Source organism: Asterias amurensis, chromosome 14 (genome assembly GCF_032118995.1).
Source record: "Asterias amurensis chromosome 14, ASM3211899v1".
In the NCBI taxonomy this organism is placed as follows: Eukaryota; Metazoa; Echinodermata; class Asteroidea; order Forcipulatida; family Asteriidae; genus Asterias; species Asterias amurensis.
The window spans coordinates 14,044,327-14,065,853 of NC_092661.1; the positions used below are offsets into that span (position 1 = coordinate 14,044,327).

The following is a 21,527-nucleotide window of genomic DNA, read 5'->3' on the forward strand; positions in this document are numbered from 1 at the left end:
ATTTCAACACATCCCCCTTCGTTTTATCTGGTATACATTATGAGTTACATGAAAAACTAAAACTGTATTGAGACAAGAAGACCAGAATCTCCATTCTAATCAAAGGCTGTGGGTCACTAACGCCATTAGCAGAACCCCCGACCTGTGAGTGTACTGAAACACTCCGGTGATAAATCTAATTCGCATTGTCTGCATAATTTTGTTAAATTGGACGTGTCCTGATTAACGAGAACGTGCACGTGCGCACTACAGGGTGATTTGTATTATTAGGTAGTTCATCAATTCAGATTGCTATCCGGGGGAGAGAGCCAGCGCTATCCTCATCCCCCGGCCGTGTGTGCATGCTTGCATGCACTTGGTGTCTCCTTCATCAATACATGGGGGGGGGGGCTTGCGTGTGTCTGTTGTGTCCCACGTGGAGGGCACATCTTATTAATCAACGTGAAGTTAGGCATTCCCTCTATTTTGTCTCGCCCGGTTTCTAGTGATGAATCATCTTCTATCCAAAGGGAGGAAGAGGTACACCTTGATATGGTGGTGGCTTTGTGTGTGTTCGTGTGGTTATGTGGCGAATAATGTTTTGCCAATTTGGGGGTTTGTGGTGAAAAGTTTGACAAATTATCATTCCAAAATATGTTGTTTGTGTTTATTATCAAAGCCGTTTGAGATGGGGGGGGGGGTATTTTGCTCCTAAAAAGCAATTGTAACCGTCGTCGCCAAAACCTGCATTAGTAGACATGTGGTCATGGTGTGGTAACCTTTGTCAGGTTTCCTACGATCCAATATAATAAAAGACCGTGTAAAGGGACCAGCCTTTTTGTCTTTACGGCTTCCATTTTATATAAGGCCGTCGGGCTGAAGCTGCTTGATTGCCACGTGATCATGTGTTCTAGGACGCCCTCAGCGACGGTAGCCATAGCCATTGGGCTGAAGGGGAAGCACACCAAGCCAAGCAAGGTGACAATTTTTTCTTTTCTTTTTCTTTTACAAACATTGACCAACATTTTGCAAGGGCAACCTTTGAAAATTACAATCATGTTTTACTGATTTTTTTTTTGGTCCTACCCAATAGACCGATGTGTTTTACTAAACCTGTTTGTTCTTGTTCTGGGTAACACAATATTCTTTGGAGGAAAATGTTCCAATCACCATTGAACTGATTTCACAATCAGCCTATAATAACTTATAAAAGATTGATTAAATCCTAACCTACGTTAGATATTCAAAATGGGATCCGAAAATGATATGCCAGGCTTTTGAGATTCGTGACAGCTCACATGTCCGTGAAGATTTGTCGACATTTCTTTGAAACCTGTCATTTACTTCAAATATTGTTTCAGTATGATTGTGTTCTTGTCTTCAGCTTGTTCAACAACCGACAATGCACCGACGACACATTTTAAAAATGTGTTTTTCATGAGACACAGAGGAAACTCAGCAATCAGGGAAAACATTTGACGAATGCAATTTCCGGAGCACCCACGAAAAACCAAGACAAATATTGACCGGCAAATATCGTGATTAATTTTGAGAAATGCTCATCTCTCGTTCTGTTTATTTATTAATCAAAAACAGTTTAGACCCCCCAAAAGAAAGTACAGTGTGGACTCAGCCCCTGGACTGGAAATTGATACATGGTGATCGGAATGGTCGTGGACGTTGCCGAACTCTAGATAGTAGTCTAGTTGTGTATCTCGGTTTCTATTTTACAGAGCAAGAAACTGTCTGCATGGATTTCAATTATGCTAATTCCTGACAAGCCATGATCTGATTATCCAGGACTGTGGGACGGTATAGAAGGAGGGGCAAACTGTAGTTAAGAGGACAGATGCTACACGTTCTAACAAGATTGCTATATCGTTTGTCCGAAGTGCTTTCTGGATTCTGTCTCTTAAACAAAAAAATGTGTGAGTCGAGGGGTTTGGATGGTGTGGTGTGGTGATGAAGCGCCTACAGACGAACGCTGAGTCAGAGCGTGGTGTACTGGAGAGGGAGTGCATCATACGATGTTATAGTCTTTAGTAAGTGCATTAGCCTCAGCGTGCGTTTCGTGTACTTTGGCTTAGAGGTTTCCTCACATGCACCCCGCGGGCAAGTCTCTCTCCCCCTCCGTATCAAATTAGTTATACCCTGTGATGTTACTCGATCGTTTCATCCCTGGTTTCTCTGCCCCTCCTCAGACGGTTAAAAAAGGCTGGAGGCAGTTTATTTCTTCTCCAGGTCCCCCTCTCTTCCTTTTTTTTACCTTCTCTCTGTCTCGGGTTGTTATTCCGCACGCTAGGATTGACTTCTTGGGGGATGGTGGTATCTCTCTTTTTAATGCATTGCACTCCGTCTGCAATATGGTGTAATCATGCACTCTCGATAGGGATGTAAGCTGTCTGAACTTACACGCTGACTTGTCAGGATGACACAGGGCCTTGTATAAATACCATCAGGCCGCCAGTCGCTGTGTAACGCTGACAGACACCCTCTGACTATGGTATTAAAACAAACTCAACAGAAAACGTCAAGGCGAGGTGTACTTTTTATTGTTCCTTTTCAGACAGATTGTTCAGACAGATTTATCATATACCTCCAGGGCAGTCATTCGAAGACACTTATTATAGTACGAACTTTTGTTAAGCAAATACAATGACAACCAATCAGCACTGCAGCTACCTTAATGTGAGCTTAGTGTAAATACTGCGTCCGCCATCTTGTTTGGTAGGTGGTGATGACGTCACGTCTATACCGGCTCATTGCTTTCTAGTGGTGAACTTTCAGCCAGTCCTCGATTTAAGCTGCAGAGGGCAGTATTTTACCCGGATCGAGAGCAATCCTTGAAAAATAGACGCAAAATAGTACCTTGATGCTAGATGAATATACATATAGAACGCGTACTGCTTGTCCAAAGGTGCGGTAATGGTGCTCGTTGTGTGCGGCTGTGGAAACCGAAAAGAAAACTGCCATCATTATTCTCATCGAGTAAAGTGTCCCAAAACATTCATGCTAAATGCATTCTCTGCAATACGAAATTGACAAATGGCTCCCACCTACTGGATATTGATGTAAATTTATGCAAGAATCTGTCTCAGCAAGACCTTCTTGGGAGGCAGCTTGAGCATACGGTGTGTCAATGTGCGTGTGTAATTCCGTAATCGAAGACGACTGAGAGTGAGGTGTTCCCCAAACATGGTGTAAAATTTAAACTCACGGCGTGCATTATTGTATTCATGCATACTGATTTTATACGAAGTTACACCACGTTGCATGCACTGTTCTATTAAGTGTCTTATAGCCACTTTGAAACGAGTAGAGAGCAAGACTAGAGCACGATGCGACCAACATGATAAACCCCAATGTATGCACCAACTTCACTCTTGCAGATTAACGGTTACACGGTGCTGCGTTTACCCATGGAACATTAAGTCATGGTTCAATCAAACAACATTCCGAACGGAGAGTAAGACCATCTCGTATTTGATTTGATTAGACATTATCATAGACATTTATGCACATGACGTCATTTGGGAAGGGCGCCCTCTCCTAGAGGTCTTCATTTCGTGCGGTATACCTGGAACCGGGCGAACGGGACAGAGGACGAAAGAACTACACAATCCAACGGTTCCACAAGGCCTACCTTAACATTGTCATACATGAAAATAATGGTACCTTTAAAGACGAAATTGAATAATTGGCCCAATTGGGAACTCGGCGGGAAACCGTTCAGGAGCACATTGAGCTATATATCTCACACCGGGAGCCCATGCTGCATTAAATAACGTATAAAGAAAGATGCGGGTTGGTTTCAGGTAGAATGGGGCCGGGATCAGACCCGAGATTTTCCTGCTTTACTGGCTGTTTTGTGTGCTGTTGTTGGTGTCAACCAGTTTTCTGGACGGTCGCACTTGCATGGGGCATTGTGTGTACTCCTAACGCCATGCTTGTGTGATTACTTTGGTGCATGCTTATTTAAGCAAATCAAATATTTGTGTGAAGTTGGATCTCTCTGTGCTTATAATATAAATTTTGATTTTACCCTTACACCGATGTGTGTTTAGCACTTTTCAGTAGTTTCTCGAGTTCTGTCAAAAAAATCACAGGCATATTTCTCAGGGGGGATTCGAACCAACGACCTCTGCAATGCTAGAGCAGTGTCTTACCAAATGGACGACTGAGCTAGAGGCAGTTCGAATCCTATGTTTTAGCAACGGGTACCGCAACGTGTGTTTAGTTAATACACAATAATTTAATATAGAAAGAAAGCCAACAACATGACAGTTTTATAGTAGACTCATGTTTGTGAATCAGGTCATTCCATCAAGTTTCAAACATCGAGTATACGGACATTTCAATATCGGTATGTAGGAATGTGTGAATGTACTTCGACGATGTAATTTTTTTTGTCGTGACGTGCATGATAAATGACGTGTATTCGACCGCCCTCACATTTTGAATCCAATATTGGTGTGTATGAATGTCATAATGGCATAATGGAAAACTTATACACGCACATACCATTGATGTCTACATAACCATGTGACTTTGGATAAAAGTGTGCGTGACCCAAGCATAGAGCCCTGGGGACATGCATTTTTTTGACAAACTGTCAAATGCAATCTTGATTGATTGATGTGGTGAGTGACAGGCCTCTCATTATGGCATTGAACAGTACGGGGCCCCAGTGTCAAGGCGTCCACGTGAAAAACCCCACCATCCGGTATTAATGCGAAAATATGCAGCGATTTATATGCAGCGGAGCGGCCGAGCGTGAGGAGTGGGGCGAACCGACCGGAAACACCCATGTTTTCCCTCGCTCCATGGGCCTCAGATCACCGTGCCTCTCCGTAGTCTACACTCACCAGCTGTTTCGTGATGTCTCTTTTTCATGAGCAGTGACCCAATGGGGTCGATATTCAAGTGCAACTTTGACAAAAAACACGGAGAAGGGAACCAGTGTTCATTCATTGTTATTATCCTGCAAGTTTTAGTTTCCTTTTTAAATCATCTAAATGTAGGCTTCCAACTCTCTGTATTCCCGTGGAACATCAATCAGAACAAGGGTGAACCTCAATGAAAATGCTTACTCTAAACGACGGGGCGGTGTTTTTTTTTTTTTTTTTTTAGAACTGAGAGCAAAAAAGGCGACTGGTACGCGGAGACTACGGACTTTGGTAGCCCCCTGTGTGTACGGTTCCCAGCACCACACAACAAAGTTGATTACGACAAAACGCAGCGAGGCGCATGATTCGTCCTCGCCGTCGTTATTGTCAATCTGCCGGGGTAAAGACTTTGCTTGGCACTCGCCTGCCTTTCATTACCGTGTGGCCCCCGAGGTGCGCTTGTACTTTCCACTGAAACCAGAATTTGTTTAGTTACAAATTTGAACGCGGATTTTTTTCTTCATCACCACAGAGGGAGAGAGAAAAAGGGGAGAGAATGTGAGAGTGAGAGGCATATGTGATTAGTTTCTTCTCGTGGTCATCCGTGATTAATCATACAAAACACCCCAAAGCTCCGTGCACGGTGCACTCAGCACATTATGGAAACTAGACGTGTTTCTAAAGTACAACAAACTGCCAAACACAGGCGCTATAACTGTTTATGATACACCAAACAAGTGCAGGTTATCACAGCAAACGTTATGCGAACTCACACCCTAGCCAAGTCAGAGCTGAGATTCAAAAAGGCCCACGTGACATTACCCCCCCCCCCCCATATGGATGCATTGTCTGAAATCTCGTCAAATCCCAAGCCCTCTATCGGTGAAACTCTAACAGGCTCTGATTGAAACAGTCGACGCGCATTCACAAACTGGATTCGATTACGCAACTGGTACCTCGTGTCAACTATAAAACAATTCCTAGCTGCGATTAAAATGTTGGATTGCAAAAGAGGTCATTGACGCACTCTTACCATCAAGTGATTACCAACTGATTCCCTACTGTATATTACACACAGGGCGCCCTCAATGTTGCACTTTCGGAACGAGCAACCTTTTGGGTCTGGCAAGATAAATACATTAGGCATCCTGTCAGTATACCCTTACCGGAGGCCAATAATGAGACACACACAGAGATACACTAGACTCATTTTCATGGCCATGCAGTATAACATTAAAGGAACACGCTGCCTTGGATCGGTCGAGTTTGTCATTGAAAAGCATTTGTTAAAAATGCATATTATGGTTAGAAAGATGTTTTAAAAGTAGAATACAATGATCCACACACATTTGCCTCGAAATTGCATCGTTTTCCTTTTACTTTGCGAACTAACACGGTCTATGGAAGTCAAAAATTTGACTCCCATAAATGGCCGACCGTGTTTGTCGACGAAGTAAAAGGAGAACCACGCAATTTCGAGTGATACTTGTGTGGATCATTATATTCTACTTTTAAAATATCTTTCCAACCATATGCATTTTATAACAAACGGTTACAAACGCTTTTCAAAGACCAAATCGACCGATCCAAGGCAACGTGTTCCTTTAATTCTACCTACCTGGCCATCAGTTGCATGCATTGAATCCAGTCTACACAGTGAAGTACTCAGTTGCCAGCACTTGGTTCTGGGTTTGCATATATACCTTTTGATTAAAGGCAAAGATCTTTGGTTTGTGGAACCGTTCGATTGTTTTAACCCTATTTAAAATAATGTGCATGTAGAATCACCAATAAAACTAACATGTGAAATCTCGTTTTTGAGACATCGCCGAAAATCCAGAAAGAAAATGTCCATGAAGATTAAAACCATTATACACTTTCAGAACAATTTTTTTTTTTAAGTTTGCAGATTTAAATATAACTTACAGGGTTTACAGAAGGTTATGGTGAAAGACTTCTCGTCAAATATTGTTCCATGAAATGCTTTACTTTTTGGGAAAACCATAAAACAATTATCAATTCTCGACATCGAGAATTACGGATTTTTAGTAAACACATGTCATGTCACGGCGAAACGTGCGGAAACAAGGGTGGGTTTTCCCGTTATATTCTCCTGACTCCGATGACCGATTGAGCCTAAATTTTCACAGGTTTGTTATTTTATATATAAGTTGTGATACACGAAGTGTGGGCCTTTGGACAATACTGATTACCGAAAGTGTCCAATGGATTTAATCCCTAATAGGGGAGAAATAAACAATCTGAGAAATGTGTATGACAGTAACGCTTCTCAGGTTCAAATTTTGGAGCATAAAAAATAGATCGACTAACAAGTGTTCATATATTGAGAACTCCAATTAATTGAAACTGTTACATAACTAATGGGGAAATAGTTAAAGTAGAATAATAGACTCTGAAGTGTAGATTCGTGACTACAATGTTCTCGCCTTCGGCTCGTACATCCTATCCACGAATCTATATTCTTCCTCTTTCTCGTCCGTTCTCCTTAACATCATTATGCACATTTTGGACGGCATCCACTCACCGCCCGAAGATCCACCCGTTACTTGAACACAATTTATTTGAAATTAAAGCCGAAACGTTCACAAATTGATCTTTACATTATAAATTACATATGACTCATCACATTGCATGTTTATATATAACGAAGCAAGATGTCACAGCGTCAGAGGTTAGGAGAAAGAAAGTGCACATAATTAGCAAACGAGTGTGTTATTGATAACTTTTGTTTTACCCTTACACCGATGTGTGAGCACTGTATACTCAGTACTTTCCCAAGTCCTGTGGGGAAAAAAAAACTACAGGCATATTACTCGGGTATGATTCGAACCTGAAATCGGGGAGTACTTAGTATACAGTGCTAATAGTATACAGTACTAACGAAGGTAAAACCCCTGATGCACATTTAACATCTATTACAAAAAAGACTGCCTGTCTTACTCTTACAATTCTATTGAGGGACCGAAGATGCCTCGAACAAAACTGTATTTATTACGAATAGTTCCACTCTCAGTGTGGCTTTATGGTATAATCAAAGATCAATAGAGATAAGACCACAGTCTCCACCTTCATCCCATCACGATGAAAAATAATAATTTATGTCATAATTACCAACACGTTTATCACATTATGATATGATTTTCCCAATAATGTCAATACCGAACTTTGACCATCCACGTTCTACTTCAAAAAGAGAGACTGCAATAAAGTTTCCATTCACACTCTTGAACACACACACAACGAAGGAGAGAAGCAAACTATAGAAAATAATAAATAACAATGGCCATACGATGAAAGGAGCCAGAGATATGATTATTATTTCAGGTCATTGAGTTATCAACTTTTCTGCGATAAAACCATCCGGTACTCAAGGGTGTGTGAGCAGGGGTTGCAGGGTTGTGTTTGCTCCGTCCTAGCTTTTCTTCCAATATACAAACAAAATAATAGATTTTCTGATACTCGGCTGTTCTCTTGCCGGAGGTATAGCATATTTATTTGAAAACAGTCCCTTTATAACAGATGGAATTAGTATGATATAGTAAACACAACTTAAAATGCAACACCTATCTTTGATAATATTTCACACCAGCATAATGTGCGCTGCTACAACGATAACGCTTATCGTTTCTCACTTCAATATGAATTGGCAACACTGGTATCAAATTAAATTTATTTGCTTAAAACCGGTGTTTTCTTAAAAGAAAATTTAAAAACCGCAACAAGTTCCGATTATGTTTAAATTTACTTGCTTAAAATCGGTGTTTGATTTCTTTAACCAAAGAAATTATTCGGAGAAACCCAGATTTATTTGGCAGTTTTGTCCATATTATTGGCATGGTATAGTCAATAGTGTGTGATGTTGGGACCCTTCTCAAGAACAACATTTCATTATGAACGAAACTGAACACGCTGAACGAATAGTTTGTATTACCTCTCTATTTTGTTTGCACGCATTTTGTGATCAGATTTTGTTACAAACGAATAAGCTCGCTTTACTCGCTGGCTGTATAGCAGAAGACAATCAGAGCATACATATCATATCAAATCAAATCAAATCAAATCAAATTTATTTCCATACAAACACAATATACAAATACAAGCGATAGGATGTTACAAGACTGAAAACTGTATGGAGGCATGGCCCATTAAAGCAAAGCTTGTAGGGCTGGGATGTCTTTACAAAACAATGGAATATAATAATAATCGTTGGGTCGTTAACCACCGGTTCTTTTCAGAACCAACACTACTCAAAAAGAGATATCCACATGGTGTTATCGCGAACCATACTTCCACCATGCATAGATTCAAATCCTATATTCTAGCAGAGGCCCAACGACAAATTATACTTCTTTTCATGGAGGCAGAACAACAAGTTTCTGTTAAAAACATTAAAACCAATGCCTTGCATTTATACCAACGGTCCATTCGGTTGGTAAGTTGTTTGCAACAGTCATTCTATTTTCACAATCAGTTGGGAATTTAAAAAGAAAGTCTGTTTTCTGGCAGAAACCTATACAACGCTAAACAAGTGGAAGTAAACATTGGGTACCGCGCAGTGACACCATGACAACACTTGATACCCCACAACAAAAGCGCAAGAATCGTGTAATGCTTTCAGTGTTTGCTTAGTCCGGTTTCAGTTGATATAAATAATCTATTATACCACTGATACTCCCAATTTAGTCTCAGGTTAAAGTCAGGTTTATTGGCTTTTGAATTCATAACACACACAAAAAATGCGTGAGAAAAAAAAAGTTTCGAGAGGTAGAGTTTTCGAGAGGAGTGACTGTTTTTTTTCTAATACCATAATACTCGGGTCTCAGGTTTTACTCAGGTTTATTGGCTTTTTGAAAAATAACACACACACGTCACCAAAAAGTACGTGAGAAACAAGGTTTCGAGAGGTAGAGTTTTCGATAGGTAGAGTTTTCGAGTGGAGTGACAGGGTTTTTAGCGGTATCTGTTTCGTGTCAGTTCAAGTGAATGTCTGTTATTGAGGCAGGAGGAAAAGGTTAGACGCTTTACTGGACGGGGTTAACGGCAATGTACGGATAGTTTGCAATGCCTCGCACGATTAACTGTCGAGAACCCTTTCCACGGGGTATATACTCAAGAGTTGAATAACCTGAAAGATGAGACTACGAATGTCCTCATAAACAAGAGAAAGTACCTCAAGGAAGCATCGTTGTTAGGATTGGTCTTAAAGACACTGGACACTACTGGTAATTGTCAAAGACCAATCTTCTCAATTGGTGTATCTCAACATGCATAAAATAACAAACCTGCGGAAGTTTGGGCTCGATTGGTCGTCGGAGTTGCGACATAACTATGAAATAAAAAAACACCCTTGTCACACAAAGTTGTGTGCTTTCAGATGCTTGATTTTGAGATTTCAAATTCTAAACTTGAAGTCTCGAAATCAAATTCGTAGAAAATTACTTCTTTCTCGAAAACTACATTACTTCAGAGGAAGCCGTTTCTCACAATGTTTTATTCTATCAACCTCTCCCCATTACACGTTTATTAGAAAGGTTTTATGCTAATAAACATTTTGAGTAATTACCAATAGTGTCCACTGCCTTTTAACATTACATTGGTTATGGACAATGCTGTATTTGATCTCTGGATCCCGGTTACACCCAAACAGCGTTATGCTCTTCGAGTGTTTTACTTTGTTTGCGCATTTTCTTTATTAGATAGGCCTAATGTAAAGTCTATACTGTATAGTACATTGTCAATTATTTAAAATAGTGGTATCGAAAAAGATTTAAGCTTCCCAGATTTAATCATGGATTATTCGCTAGCGTTGACATCGCTCCGGATTTTCGGTTAAAATAAAACGTGGTAGTTTTTCACAGGTTACATTTTAAATTTATTGTTAAATTTATTGTATTGAACAATCTAATGTTTACTCAAACCAAATGTATACTTTGTTTTAGAGGTTTGCAGTGGGAAAAATTACTTGCAACAAATGTTAACAAGAAAAACCAACACAAAACAGGTATACAAACCAAAAACCACTTTCAAATACGGCTTTGAACCATCATCGCTCTTAACATTTCGTAACTGACAGCGCCATTCTCTCTGGGAAAGAAAAAGACGTGACCCTAGGGTCGACTAGTAATAATTAGCCCAAAACAAGCCTCGAAACTGCTTGGGTTATTACAGCTCAAATGGGCTAGCTTTACTTTAGCAGTTGGGCTGGCTCAAGAACAACACTGCCCCGAGGGTTAGGCATTCCATACACGTTTCTACGGAGCTGTCATAATAACCAACATAGATATAGTACTGATATGATGCATCAGCTCCCGGGATGCAAAGCTATGCTGACAGAAAATATAGTCTGGTGCCTTAAAGGTATGCGTGAACGTGTACGTGCTTTGGACAAAGAAAAATGTGTATTCAAACCTTGTGTTTGTTTTAAAGGGAAAGAATACATTTGGTTTTTGAAATCGTTTGATTGTTTTAATTCTATAAATGTAGATAGGCCAACAATAAAACTAACCTGGGAAATTTCCTCGCTTTTTTTATTTTTTTATTCTTTTATTATTATAGATTTGGTCGAAAATCTGGAGCGAATGTTTACATGAAGGAAGAACATTCCGTAATTTGATTACACAATCTGAGAAAGGTGTCTGAATAATGTTTCTCAGTTTCAAATTCTGGGGCATGGAATATTCTTGTTACATTACTTCGAAGTGAAATGTTTCTCAAATGCCTTTTTTGTTATCGAAAACTGCTATATGCTTCTACAATTAACAATGTACCTATGTTTTATTGGCATTGTAATTTTGTATAATACGACAATAGGAAGCGGGTTTCAGGAAACGCAGCTCACAGTTTGACATTCAAACTTACATTTGCCTATTACATATGAAAAACCAAGATGGCGACACAGAAACAACATGGCGGCACAAACCTCAGTAGCATTTGAGTCTGAAACTATATGTGGGATAACTTATCATTATTCCTCAAATCAAGAAGTCTCCAAATCAAACATTGTTTTAGACTATAGTGATTCTTTGTGTTGATTCAAACAACATCATACATGTCTGAGTGTACATGTATGGCCTAAATATAATGTACATTACCAAAGGCCTAATCGTCCTCTGATGCCAAGGAATCTTGTCAATTACTAGACAAGGACAAAAGCTGATGGACACGATTTGGCTTGGCCTCCAAATGTAAAAAATGAGAGGTAACATAAATGAATCTATCAGAAGATGGTTTCAGCATAGAGCTAGTTTAACTTTTGACCACTGCAGGAAGGGAGGGTAGGGTATTGTCCCCATAGTAGACACACTTGAAGTTTTTAAATATAGAGGTAGCAAATTCATGACAATTTGGCATGTTCACCAGCAAGCCATAATTAAAGACATGACCCATAAAGTCATGTTCTCTTGGTATAGACCTTTATCATGGTGCCCCCAACTCTTGGTCAGGTTCCTCGTATCGAATAACAACAATGAATGCTAATAATCATTTTGCAAGTAGGAACCAGGCTATTTTATTCTTCCAACTTTGGTTTGGTAAAAGTGTTTTAATTTGGAGAAATTCAAAATGGCTGCACCATGCATGACAAGGTATATAGTCGACGCGATAACGCGCTCTGCTTCCTGGGGGGGGGGGGGGGGGGGGGTAATGGAATGCGATAGAGACAACTCGTAATTACACCTGCTACACATTGAAGACAGCCCACTCGTGTCTCGCTAATCAAACGATGGGCATTCCAGCTATTATCTACTCATTAATTGGCGCGCTTTCCAATCAAGCAGATCAAAGTGGGAAATGTTTTAGGAGTCATTACGTCGGGATACCAAGGTCCTAATCAATTATTTATACTCCCTAGTCCCTAGCTCGATGAGATAAGTGACTCAGCACAGCACCAATTACTCGATGACTGCCCCCATGCATGCATCTGTTTGTTCGACGTTAGACCTTTAACAGTTAGCCTGATGAATGTTACTGCTGTAGTATTTGGTTGGTTGTGGAGTTGAGACGTTGATTGCTTCTTTCTTGTGCTTCTTCTTCTTCTTTGTTTAAAGGCAGTGGACACTATTGGTAATTACTCAAAATAATTATAAGCATAAAACCTTATTTGGTAACGAGTAATGGGGAGAGGTTGGTAGTATAAAACATTGTGAGAAACGGCTCCCTCTGTAGTGGAGTAGTTTTCGAGAAAGAAGTAATTTTCCACGAATTTGATTTCGAGACCTCAAGTTTAGAATTTGAGGTCCCGAAATCAATCATCTAAACGCACACAACTTCGTGTGACATGGGTGTTTTTGTCTTTCATAATTATCTCGAAACTCCGATGACCAATCGAGCTCAAATTTTCACAGGTTTGTTATTTTATGCATAATGTTGAGATACAGCAAGTGAGAAGACTGGTCTTTGACAATTACCAATAGTGTCCAGTGTCTTTAACAGATGACTTTCAAAAGTAAAAAAGGGTCTAGTTCTTCTACTGGTTTGATCAGGTTTAGTGTCGGATGAGTCTTGCACTTCATTTTATAGCTGCTCCATGATGACTCAATACATGTACATGTATAGGCCTATATAAAACAAGTTGAAAAATCAGAGCAAGCACTATATAGGCAGCAACTCGAAGATGGCTTGAATCCTTCAAACCAGGTACATATTAAAGAGCCGAAACCAATAACAAAACACTTTGAAAATACATTTTTGCAAAGACAGTTTTATTTTTTTAGGTTTTCAAGTGTAAATAAAGTCGGTCAAGATCAACGACCTTCAAAAAAATCTAGACCAATAAATAAAGACATTTCCACAAGTGTAATGGGTTCTGAGTACCACTGTTATGTAAACAATCCCTGACCGTCGTCCCCCCATTGTAAAGCGCTAGTGGTTTATCCCATTTTACATGTCACATTCCATCATAAAAATCACACTCAGGAAACTGACGGATGTATCCTGCCTGTCAAGATACATCTCTACCTAGCCAGGGTTGAACGGCCGGACCCAAGCTGCCGTGCTTGGGTGTCCGTATGAGGGGGCGTGGGGTGATCGTTGTGGCTCCGGGCCCTGAGGCCATTTTGACCGGGGCAGCGCAGCGGTGCGGAGATGCTCAACTCACCCGTGAAGAACCCACCGGTGAGCAGTAGCAGAAAAATGGAAAAATCGATTCAAGAAGATTTGTTTAGCGAATGTTTAATTGAATAATGAAATTATTGACAACGTGTTATGAGAGTAGGGATTTGATATTGACATTGGCAAGGTCCTTTGGACATCGTGGTGGGCAATTTGCAATAATGGGAGAAAACACAATCTTTTCTTCGTATAGATCAGCATTGATGACATGCTTTTTTTTTAAATCTTCCATGGAGCATACTGGTCACTTTATGATTCCATGTTCACTAGCCTGAACATCTTATTCTTGCGTCACACTTTGAGGCTTGTCGCGGATAAAGACAGGGGACAAGTCTACATGTTCACGGGCCACCACAGATCATAGACTTCCCATATAATGTGTACGCAACTCGTGTCCGAGCGGTTTAATAGAGCAACAGAGCGCAGGTTCGAGTCCCGGTCTTGACACATGTGTCCTTGAGCAAGATGATACTTGACCGCCATACCTTCGGGCTTGGGACAAACCAAAATGAAATTCACTGTACATGTAAATGTGTTTGTTATTTGTGGCAGTAAATATTGATAGCAAGACCAACGTTCTCTCACTGTTATGTTCAGTCACAGCATGGTCACAGCTAGTTGCAAATGAATCCGCCATGTTGAGAACCGTCCGCACGATTACCACAGCTTGGTTCAAAATGCGAACAATTTTGGCGCCTTGTTTTAAACGACTCATCAAGTCACATCACTCTGCTCACACTTGACAGTTAAACGATCATTGCAATACGTATAAATCATGGACAGAAAACTGGTTTCCAACCCATCATCTATCGTGTAACCTGTCAACACAAAACAGGAGCTAGACCCGTTCGGTAAAGAGGCCATAAAAGTTAAATATTCGCTTCGGCACCTCGTCCCTTGTCAAAGCAAAGTGGCTGCGTTTAAAATTTATTGGGAGGAAGAAGGGAGCGCAAGTGTTTCTCTGATGCATGGTCGTTGTTTTCATATTGCACAGTGTTGACTATAGTTACTCTCTAGGTTGTAAGGACCGGGGGCCAATTTCATAGAGCTGCTTAAGCAAAAAAAAATTGCTTAAGCACGAAAATAGCTCGCTTATTTTACACATGTTACTGGCCAAAATTTCATGCCATATACATTGATTATGACTAGTATTTAGCTGTTGTTTACTTAGCATAACAACTGAGTGGAGTCTAATCTGAATTTACTAAGCAATGAATTTTTTGCCTAAGCAACATTTTGTGCTTAAGCAGCTTTGTGAAATTGGGCCCTGCAGGTTTTCAAATTTTCTCAGGGGAAAATGTTTCGGGATCCCTTTCTTCAATTTTTTTAAGAGTGAAAAAGAAACACTGTTCAGTTGGGAGAAACCACAACATATTCAATATTCAATATGGAAATTCGTTAGTCTTCTCGTCCTAACTAAGGACTAGCCTTAAGTTTTTAAAATTTCATATGTCTAGTCCTAACTCTTTGTGAAACGGCGTGGGTTCAGTTTTATGAAAACGTGTCTCTTCAAATCGGTGTATTTTTTGTATTGAGCCTTGCTGTAACATAGTTTTTAGAGTAGCATTTTGGGTGGCTGTATTAGTTTGCCTATCACTTTAAGGAAAGCTTTCCAATAAAATTTTGTTAAGGGATCTGAATACCCTAAACCGTATAGGTGGCACCTTATTCCTCCATGGTGGCACCAAACAGAATGTTCAATCATGGCTTTGGGGGAAATTGATTGAAAAGACACGTCGGGAACGAAACAGCACTGAAAGAGGTTGTGTTTTTACGAAGTGTTAATTACGACCACATTACCAAAACTCAAACGAAACGTCGTGTTTTCACAACATTAAAGCATGCCTGGGTGTACAAACAACCCCCAAACTTTTTTTTCAATCCTGACTAGCGGCACAGAGACAAGCAAGGAAAGAGCAGTCACGTTCCTTTTATTCCAATCCATTGAAGAACAAGAAGAGAGAGAGAGGGGAAATAAACCCCGTCTGAATCGCTCCTAACCTTCCGGCGCAATAACAACACCACTCCAAGCAGAAAACCGTCTCGGAGGGAAAAACAAGTCTAGTACTTGTCATAGAAAAGTGAAAAGCCCTAATGGTGTAAAACGCATTAAATTTAATCACTTGTTAAGTGGATTAAAAATACTCCAGTCTCCTCCTTTCCCGCTAAAAACAACATCCTAGGACACCCTTTTGCATATGTAGAGTTTATCTTCTTCGCTCTGAAAGGGCGCCGGGACACCTCTGTGTTTTCAAGGGGGGCCCAGACGCCATTGAGAGAGGGAAATTGCTTTCCTCGGAACCTAAGTGGTGTCAAACCTCCCCTCCCCCCCTTGCCCTGCATACAGCTCAGTCCCGCTTTAAAGTGGTACAACTCACACTTTAAACCAAATTATCTTGAAGGGAGGCTTAATGTCCAGTCGCCGAAGACTTATTTTCTATTCTTATCAATGGGTGCCTTAATGGACTTTCCCCAAGCCCGGCCCGGACTTGGCACCTCCGTAGTGTGAAGTTAGGAGGCCCGGTAAGTGGGCAACCATTGTGGGTGTCCTAGTCACAAACACACTAAAAATCCCTTTTAAAAACCCCAGTTCTATTCTCAAAATTCACTTCTTCAGTAATCAGCCGCCGGTTGCCCATCCCCATTCTGTCTTGTCCCTCACCTTTTTTTTTCTTTCTTTCACAACACTCGGGTGTGAAAGAGTGGGATCCTTCATTTTTCAATAGGGTGGTCAATGGATTACAATAGCGTGGTAATTACATTAAAACAAGCTGTCGTGTTGCTGAAAGAGGAGAAGCGGCTTGAATTTTCTTGACAAGGTGGATTTGTCGCCTATATACATCAACAGGCGTCGAGCGTCTTGAAAAGGCTCAGCTATAGAAAAAAAAACCGACTTATAGGCCCAATAAAAAAAAATACCAGTTGATCGTCCCCTCTCTCATATTTTTTTTTTTCATTTTTTTTCTTTTTCTTTTGTTGTTCTTCAAAAAGACAAATTGTTTGTGTATCTCTCATTAAACTTACTCATCATGTACACAAAGTATACAAGTGGTGGTGACTTTAAACTGTCTAATCGGTGGCCAGTTTAAATTAAAATGCTTGGCGGCCACCTTTGAAAATAAATTTTAAATAGATCCTCATCCTCCTCTTTTGGAAAAAAATCCGGACGATCAACTGGTATTTCTTTTGACTTGGCCATATATTTACTATGGTGGTGAGCCTTTTCCGAGGGTGAGAATAAATTGTGTGGAGTGCATCGATTTTGTACTGTATATCAATTCTCCTGTTTTGTATCTTCCTGCCCCATGTTTTAGCCTTTTTATATTCCCTTTCTCCGAAGTCTTGCGGGGCCAGCTTTCAATGCAGCTGTAAGCTGTCCGACTCTTCACCAATCCATATTTTCCTCTTTGTGTCTTCCTTGGTTTGGGGAGATGGTTGGGGACGAATGCAAAATTTGACATGGGGATTCTCTTTTTTCTTCTGTCTTGTATTGGCTGCCATAGATGATTAAAGCCGCGTGGATCATCCAACAGACTTGTCACTAGTGTCAATCATGACGTCACTGGCTGATGATAAATTACGTCACTACCACTAGCCGTGATGTCGTCCCTAGCTGTACTTCCTCCAATTTGGGCAAGACTGAGGTTAACGCAAGCGCAAAGAGTAAGTTTTCTTTCAAACACTCTTCGTTATTTCCTTCGTAACAAGTCGATTACGTAAATTCGTAAATTGCCTCATCATCTGACCTCCCAGAAGTCCTGATCTACAAACGTTGACTTGATTCTGATGTATAATTAACAGAAAACACTTTCCTCAAAAAAATGCAGTGCTCTTTACAGTGCTTTAAGTTTTTATTTTCTTGTTTGTGGTATAATTACCAAAAGTACACTGAGTTCAAGAGGCAAACCAAAACTCATGAATAGAGGTAGGAACCCATGGGTATGAAAAGTTTAAAAGAGAACGAAATATAAAGAAAATCAATTTTCGGCAATTATAAAGTTGCACTGAAACCATAGCGTAAGGCAAACTCGTTGCGTGGCAGCAACTTTTACCAACATCACCACCTTTCCCTGTGTGTAATAATACAGGCGTGCAAGAACTCAAAGTCATGCTGGATTTGTCCCCTGATTAAACCGCCTGTCATTCAGAAAACTAGCTTCACCGTTGGACTTCGGACTCCTTGTTAACTGTACAGCCCGGGTAATGAACCGGGTGCACATTTTCTGGTTGGCCGACCCCTCTCACCCTATCCACAGAGTCAACCCCCCCCCCCCCCCCCTCGTACTGTTTCATTCTCTACTCCTACAATCTTTATTTCCCCCATCCATTCAAACATTGACGAATATTACATGCTGGACCAAATCAAGCGAGAGGTAACTTCCGTGTTTCACCCCCTTAAATACACAAAACAGCAACAGCTTAGACCAAGTCAGGGAGAAACACAAATAACAAGAAATATTTTCCCAAACCCGTCTTATCCAAATTTACACGTATTTTGTTAGGCGCCTGCTTTTGTTTTCTCTTTTCTCTCTCTCAAATCTTTGTACTTATTCACAATTTACCTTCACGCTCCCCTAAGTTAACCTTGTGGGCACGTTATAATGGCTTTGACCAAAACAAACACATTCTTCCATAGCCCTATTTTCATTTTGATCCTCGCGTTAATAGCAGTGGTTTTCAACGTGGTGACAATCAAGTGTTTTCTTTCGCAGGTCAGTCTACTTTCCACAATTTTTTTTTATCCTCACCTCTTCTTTTTTATTTTGTTGGGCTTGCACAACACGAGTTGTTTGCGGCTATGCAGTTATTTTGACAGGCGCTATGTGCTGAGTTTTGATGCGGGTGGGCAGTGCTGAAGTGATATGGATGTTGTGTGGTTCCAATGTTCCATCCGCTTATGTCTTCGCATGGCAAACGATGGTTGGTTGATAGCTGATGCCCTTCATCTTTTTGTGAAGAAGAGGGGGGGGGGGGTTTACAATTTGGTCGAAAGGGTCATAAGATCAAAGCATCCGCAAAATGGTGATCAAATGAGGACAATATTGCCATCTTTATCAGATCCAGCATCCACACGTGGTTCGAACCATATTTCTCGAAAGAGAATCCGACTTTCCAGTTTGTATTTATAATAATATAGCTAGAAATGGAACCCAATGATGCCTCGAGGTTAACTTAATCATTATAGTTTGTAAGCCATGAGGTAACCTGTAAACAATGGTGATTGATGTGTGAAGCAAGCACACATATACTCTTCCACGATAAGTGTTTTTGGGGTTCTGTTAGTGTATTACTAATTCTATACACGGGACCTACTATGGCTTAATGTCCCACCCGAAGGACAAGGCTATGATAAAATATTTTGAACAAGGACACAGGTGCCACAACTTGGGCTCGAACCCACACTCTGCATATCAGAAACTCCGGAGCTTGAGTCCGGTGTTCTCAACAACGTCCAACCCAATGATTAACATATTTTTATTTCAAGAATGATTTCCAGCATCCAGGCCTACACTGAACAGAATCCAATATGGCGTCGTATACAAAAGTCACGCTGTATTTTAGTGCATTTTATTTCACTAAATAAAACGCACTATATGAGCTTCCTTTCATGTAGGTCTGACAGACATGCAACACGAAGTTCATTAGCAGAATTATGTGAACGTAATATCAGAATTTGCTTAGATTCGTGACGATTTAAGTAAACACTGCACACTTTCTCGAATGCAAACATTTCACATCCACTTAACTGATAGATTCAAGATTTTGAGAAAGATTAAGTGAAGCAATGAGCTTGAATACAAAACATGGGTACAAATCAAGACGGAAAACGTGTATAGTCACATGCAATTCACATCAGATTTAATATTTCACAAATAGCATTCCTTTGGCAGGCGTCTTTAAAAACAAATCATGTTTTGTAAAACTGGAAATAACAATTTTTCTATCTCGACAATCTCTTAGCGCAGGGGGGATCTCTGTAAGATTAAGGAGGAAAGGTGGGCTTTAAAATACTAAAAAAAATTGCATTCTCTTGGCAGGCGGCTTTTTAAAAAGGCATATTTTGTAAACTAAGAGGCAACATTCTTAAAGGCAGTGGACACTATTGGTAATTGTCAAAGACTAGCCTTCTTGGTGTATCTCAACATATGCATAAAATAACAAACCTCTGAAAATTTGAACTCAATCGGTCATTAAACTTGCGAGATAATATGAAAGAAAAAATACCCTTGTCACAAGAAGTTGTGTGCGTTTAGATCTAAACTTGAGGTCTCGAAATCAAATTCGTGGAAAATTACTTCTTTCTCGAAAACTATGGCACTTCAGAGGGAGCCATTTCTCACAGTGTTTTATATCATCAACCTCTCCCCATTACTCGTCACCAAGAAAGGTTTTACGCTAATAATATTTTTGTGTAATTACCAAAAGTGTCCAACTGCCTTTAAAATACTCAAAAAAATTGCATTCTCTTGGCAGGCGGCTTTTTAAAAAGGCATATTTTGTAAACTAAGAGACAACATTCTTAAAACTCGGCAATCTCATGGCAGTTCCCAAGTTATAGAACTACACCAAAAATGCTGTCCGATCTGTATTGAGTTAAGTGGTGTTATGTTGGGATCTCTGTAAGGATTAAGGGAGGAAGGGTGGGATTTAGAGGACCTCCAGTCGGGATCTTTGCCGGGATCTGAGAGGGGATTTACGGCTAGCTGGAGACAAACACAACACCACGGCAGTTGGGTGGATTTACACAGAGTCAACAGTCGGGAAATCAAATTTTATGGGTGTCCAGTTTTTTAGACTATTTCGAAAATCTGCGCAGTTGGTTGCTTGGGAATTTGTTTTGCAGTTGGCGTTATGTCAAACTTATGCTATAGAGTACTAGTATAGTACATAAATGTGAACATAATATGCTAACAACTTACCAGCCAAAAGAACCGATGGTTATATACTATAAATGCAAAAATAATAATAATAATAATAATAATAATAATAATAATAATAATAATAATAATAATAATAATAATAATAATAATAATAATAATAATAATAATAATAATAATAATAATAATAATAATAATAATAATAATAATAATAATAATAATAATAATAATAATAATAATAATAATAATAATAATAATAGTAATAATAATAATAATAATAATAATAATAATAATAGTAATAGTAATAGTAATAGTAATAATAATAATAATAATAATAGTAATAGTAATAGTAATAGTAATAGTAATAGTAATAGTAATAGTAATAGTAATAGTAATAGTAATAGTAATAGTAATAGTAATAGTAATAGTAATAGTAATAGTAATAGTAATAGTAATAGTAATAGTAATAGTAATAGTAATAGTAATAGTAATAGTAATAGTAATAGTAATAGTAATAGTAATAGTAATAGTAATAGTAATAGTAATAGTAATAGTAATAGTAATAGTAATAGTAATAGTAATAGTAATAGTAATAGTAATAGTAATAGTAATAGTAATAGTAATAGTAATAGTAATAGTAATAGTAATAGTAATA

General features: G+C 39.4%; 1 protein-coding gene across 1 annotated transcript in view; it reads left to right on the top strand.

Annotated features, from left to right (window-relative positions):
- The window catches only part of LOC139947133 (frizzled-4-like), a 63,197-nt gene that overhangs the window by 12,247 nt on the left and 29,423 nt on the right, over nucleotides 1–21,527 (top strand). Inside the window, exon 2 of the mRNA XM_071944984.1 lies at nucleotides 17,498–17,657. The gene's annotated coding sequence lies outside the window, so the exon portion shown is untranslated. The remainder of the gene's footprint in view (nucleotides 1–17,497; nucleotides 17,658–21,527) is intronic.